The sequence below is a fragment of the Triticum dicoccoides genome, chromosome 7B (genome assembly GCF_002162155.2).
Source record: "Triticum dicoccoides isolate Atlit2015 ecotype Zavitan chromosome 7B, WEW_v2.0, whole genome shotgun sequence".
Lineage (NCBI taxonomy): Eukaryota > Viridiplantae > Streptophyta > Magnoliopsida > Poales > Poaceae > Triticum > Triticum dicoccoides.
Window position 1 is genome coordinate 640,980,138 of NC_041393.1, and position 5,703 is coordinate 640,985,840.

Here is a 5,703-nt window from a genome sequence, read left to right on the forward strand (position 1 = left end):
GTTATTTTTCGCGCAACCGCTGGTCGGTGCATGATTCATTGGCATGTTGCTAGGCTTAGAGCATCTCCAGCCCCTCGAACACTGCTGCAGATGTATTTGGGCGCGTCCGCGGACACTAACCGGTCAAGCCTCATATTAGCTACTCTGTATCCGAGTCTTTCATATTTCAATCCCTAAATTCATACAAAGTATGCAAAAGAAATCCTTTGTACTACATATTACGTACTACCCTAACTAATCTTCATCATTGGAGATGTCGACAACGTCGGTGCTGGGCGCCGGATGGACGGGCACACAGGAGGGCTCAGGCTCCTCCTCCTCCTGCTCGACCTCATCCATGTAGGCAAACATCTCCTCCTCCTCCGCGGTGTGTTGCGCCTCCATTTCCTGTCTGCGACGCCGTCTTGCCTCTGCATCCGACTCCGAGCGGAGAGAATCGAGGATGGCATGCTGCTCCGCCTGCAGATCTGCGTCCTCGGCGTCCCCCACATCCTTCTTCGGCTCCTCCTCCTTCGGATCCACTGCATACGGAGGTAGCCTCGCGACGATCCAGGCTTCGCGCCTTACCCGGATATGCTCAAGGAGCCGCAGCCAACGCTCCGGCGATAGAAATGGGTGGCCCCTTATCTGGTGGCGTGGGGGCATGGTGTGTCAAAACCGGCAGATCTCGGGTAGGGGGGCCCAACCTGTGCGTCTAAGGATCAATGGTAACAAGGGACAATGGGACACAATGTTTACCCAGGTTCGGGCCCTCTTAAAGGAGGTAAAACCCTACGTCCTGCTTGATTGTATTCGATGAGTATAGGGGTTACAAGAGTTGATCTACCTCGAGATCGTAATGGCTAAACCTTAGCTATCTAGCCTATGATTATTATGATTGCTCCTACGGACTAAACCCTCCGGTTTATATATACATCGGAGGGGCCTAGGGTTATACAGAGTCGGCTTACAAGGAAAGGAAACAGAATATCCAGACACCAATCTTGCCGTCCACGCATATAGGAGTCCTACCCAGACAAGGGGGGTGGTCTTATGTTTATCTTCACGGCCCATATCGAATAGGCCGGGCACCCGAGGACCCCCTAATCCAGGACTCCCTCACATGGCTAAGCGAACGGGGAGTGGAAAATAGCGGCGGCGGACGGGCGGAGGGAAATGTGGACGGGTAGGGTTTCGGTGTCGGCGGTCGGCTTAAATAGTCGGGCTAGGCACTATGCAGCCCGCTGGAGTGGCGTCACACTGCGACATCGATCCGGCGAAGGAGACGAGCTTCGGACCGCCGGGTTTCCAGCCAATTTCGCGTGGGACCCCGATGACAGTCCGATGTGGCGGACGCGCCAAGGCGCCCTCATATTTGTCCCATATTTGGGTTGGCGAACGCCTAAGACCCGTTTAAGGCGTTCGGCTGGGTCAAAATTTTATGACCGGTCAGTGATCGGGAGAACCATCCGGGCGTTCGAGACGGGTTTGGCGTGCCCCGCTGTAGATGCTCTTACCTGGCTGATTCCAGACAGTGCATGGTTGGCTTCGGAGTTCTCTCGTTCTATCGTTCTTGCCTCCTTCGTTTGGTAGCTGTGTGGCCGTTTCGTCCTCTTGTATTCCGCTTGGGTTGATGTGTGAGGCTTCCGTTCTTTGTACTTCGCGCTGCTATGTTTTGGTTCGCGTGTGATTTTTTACTTTCCCTTCTACTAATTTTGTATTCGTTGGTTCGGAAATTCCATTTGGCTTGCTTTCTGGTGGCTGGACGTGCTTCGTTTCTTCGCTTCATTCGTGTCGTTGCGGGTGTACCTTAGGTGAAGGGTTTGAGCACTATATTAAAAAGACACATCAGTGATATTTTGTTTCAAACAAAAATATTTTGTCATGGAAGTGACACTTCCATGACGACAATAGTGATAAAAACATGCATTATCATGAATGTGGTAAGTAACTATTTTTGTGACAAAAAAATATGACTGAAAATGAAATTCTTGTCCTGGGCGGCTGGCACCTGGCGGCACACCTACATGAAGTTATTTGGTCTTCCATGACGTAAAAAATTATGATAAAAGTGAGGACGGAAATTTCTAGATGATTTCTCAAACATATTTCGTCATGAAAATTTATAGAGTCATGTGTATATTTTTCAGATTTTTTTTGAAACTTCAAATATATGATTTTCGGATTTTTTTTCAGAAAAAAACGAGTTCCATGGAGTTCGAGCTCGAAAAATTCACTCTCTTCTGCATGTACTCTGTACAATATACTGCTACTCCAGTATATATGCTCTGTCCCTTGTTGTGTTGTCTGGCAGACACGGCAGGTCCGCCTTTGCCTTGCCGCCGGCCACCATCTCGGTCTCGGTCTCCATTGCCCCATTGTCCTCCAAGAACTCTCTCTTGTACTTGTACCTCATGGCCACCCACACGAAGAGCGCCATGTTGGCCATGGTGAGGAGCAGCAGGAACACGTAGTAGTAGTCGAGGTGCGAGTGGGGTTGTCGCCGATCCAGCTCTTGCGGCGGCCACCGCTCCCCCCGGTGGCCCGGTCGACGAGCGTCACGAGCAGGCTGTTGAGGAAGTTCCCGACGCCGAGCCCGCTGGTGAAGAAGGTGGTGCCGAGGCTCCGCATCCCCTCCGGCGACTGGTCGTAGAAGAACTCGAGGATGCCCACGGAGTTGAACACGTCGCCAACGCCCAGCAGCACGTACTGCGGCAGCATCCAGAAGACGCTCATCGGCACCGTGTCGTGGGGCCCGTGGGCGGCGCGCTCCCGGATCACCCGCATGCGCCGGACCTCCACCAGGCAGGCGCAGGCCACAACAAGCACCTGCAGCGCGCAGCCGATGCCCAGGCGCTGCAGGAGGGTGATGCCGCGCGGGTTGCCCGTGCGCCGCCGGACCAGCGGCACCAGCACGCGGTCGTAGATCGGGATCGAGACCAGCATGGAGATGGTGACGAAGCTGCCCAGGGACGCGGCCGGGACGTGGACGCCGCCGACGGAGCGGTCCAGCGTCGTCCCTTGCTTCACGAACAGGGTGTTCACCTGCGCCCAGATGGTGCAGGGCACCAGGGTCACCAGCCATACCACTATCATGCCGGCGATCAGCTTCACCTCCTCGACCTCGGTCACCGTGCACGCCCCACGCTCACGGATGGCCGCCTTGTCCAGGAACCTGAAGTTGGCCGGCGTGTGGAGCAGAAGCCGCTTCCCGGCCGCGGCGTACCACGCCTTGTCGTGCTCGTGCAGCCCGCCGGTGAGCGGGCATCCCCGGTTCGCGTAGGCCGCCCTGAGAACCTTGCCGATCAGCCTCGCCGGGCCGGCCGCCGTACTCCGCGTGACCGGCTTGTGCCGGTAGAACGGCGTGCCCACGTAGAAGAGCACGAGAGACAGGGCGAGGCCGACCGTCGGGATCGTGTACCCGACGCCCCAGCCGACCTCCTCCTGCACGTAGACAAGGACGAGCACGGCGACGAGGCCGCCGGCGAAGGAGCTGAACAGCCACCAGTTGAAGAAGGAGGCCTTGATCTCGCGCTCCCGGGCGTCCAAGTCGTCGAACTGGTCCGCGCCGAACGTCGAGATGTTGGGCTTGGTCCCACCCGCGCCGATGGCCATGGTGTAGAGCGCCGCGTACAGGAAGGCGACCTGCTGCCGCGTCGCCGGGGCGCAGTCGCCGCCCGCCGTGCACTGCGGGTGCAGCGGCTTCAGGGAGACGGCCAGGGTTATCAGAACCATGCCCTGCAACCATATAAATCATCCGACATTTACTAACACAATATTTTCCCCTTTTCCCCATACTCTTCAAAAGAAAATGATGAAATATTGGTTGTTTTTACTGCATGTTGAATCTTCCATTTTGAATCACAAGCGGAATGCGAGTCGAGTACAATAGATCACGGTTACAACATAATACAAAGTACGATGAAACCAGACGAGAAAACCGCCGCCATGGCTGGTGATCTCGTGTCCGTTACTACTAGCTTTGTGTAGTCCATTAAGTTACCTCGCAACATTGTGTTTTTCTTTCAGAAAGTGAAATGGAACTAGTTGAAAGCCCACATTAATACGTCTCCTGTGGCCTTAGTGCAATGGGTGTGTGGTGGATCCTGGCCCTTGCCGGCGGGAGGGCAAAGTTTTCAGGTGCTTCTTCAAGTTTTGTTAGGATTTGTGTTCTGCTTAAGAAGACGAGACGGCGGCGGTTTCTTGAAGATGGAATAAAGTTCTCCCCGTCTATTCCCCGTTTCAATGGTGTGTCTAGCACCGTCGGAGGGCCTGTGGAGGTGTGTCTCCGGCAGATCTCGCAAGATTTGGTCGGTGGTTGTCTTTGATGGATCCGCTCGGATCCGGTCTTTGTCCGTCCTTGTTCATGTGTCTTCAGGTGGGATCCTTCCGATCTAAAATTCTTTTATTGGCGGCGGTTGTTGTTCTGGGCCGTTGGTCCTATGGGACCTTAGCACGACGACTTCCCGACTGTCTACTACAACAAGTTGTGCTCGGCTCCGGCGAGGGAGGGGCGATGACGGCGGCGCGCCTTTGGCTTGCTTCAGTGCTTGTAGTCGTCGCTAGGTGGTCTATGAATCTAAATGTAAGTTTTATTATTTCTGGTGTTCGTTGTACTGCCATTATTGAAGACGAATAGATCGACAATTTCCCGCCAAAAAAAGCCCACATTAACTTTCATTACAAGATTTTTGCTCGAATTTTGTCGAAAGTTGAAAGCCGGGTATTTAAAGTTGTGATTCAAGTTTAAGAAAGCTGTGTGCGTAAATTAGTTGAAACATGAAAGACAATTATCATAAAAATTGTGATTGATGTTTTTAAAAAGGTTGATGCAATTAGCTGAGAGACGATTTTTTTTCATAGGTGCTTGATTCATTTTGTGGAAGGCTATTTTTACAGAAACCTTGATGTGGTTAGTGGAAATATCGTTTTCAAGTTACTCCCTTCATTTCATAATGTAACACGTTTTTTCGCACTAGTGTAATGTCAAGAAAGGCCTTACATTATAAGACGGAGGGAGTGGTTTTTATCAGTGGATTAGCGGCAACCTAGATGTAATATGTCAACTATAGGCTAGACCGCTAGAGCAATTGTCAAGAAACTGTCCTTTCATCCCAAAATACAGTGATCACACATATTCTCTATAGCGGTCAAATGTCACATATCACAGACTTGGCTTCGTATTTTTCTTGTGAAAGTTATGTAAAAAACGATTACACAGATACATACCTGCATTTGAAAATTAAGAGTGCTAAAAACAAGTATTTGTTAGGTGACTTGGTTTGGGATTTTGTCCATGAATCATCCACATCAAATAAACTGCAAAAACACACGCTCGAGGATTGTTGGCAAAATGTACCCCGCATACCTTTTTGTTTATGTTATCATTGTTTTTGGTGTGGCCTAACATCGGATCACATATGATCCTCTCGAAAAAATTGGATCAGCCCCCGTATCGCTCTTGGCGACATGGCGGCGCCTCCAGGCCGACACCACCAATGCCCTCTCCTACTTGCACCTCCCTCCACCACTGCATGTGTGCCACTGGGCAAAGCCCTCGTGATGGGTGACTGCGGGGCGACGCGTCATATTCATATGATCTCGGTGGCGACCATCATGGTTGCACATCGGAAGGTGACAGCGGTTCTGGTGGGTCTGTGTGGCACAAAGGCAGGATGCGCGGAGGAGGCTTTGCAGATGCGGCAGGTAGGCCAGTGAGCAGGT

At 52.3% G+C, this 5,703-nt stretch overlaps 1 pseudogene; it reads right to left on the reverse strand.

Annotated features, from left to right (window-relative positions):
* Window positions 1-2,119: 2,119 nt before the first annotated feature.
* LOC119342223 overlaps window positions 2,120-5,703 on the reverse strand; it is a 5,973-nt pseudogene continuing 2,389 nt past the window's right edge.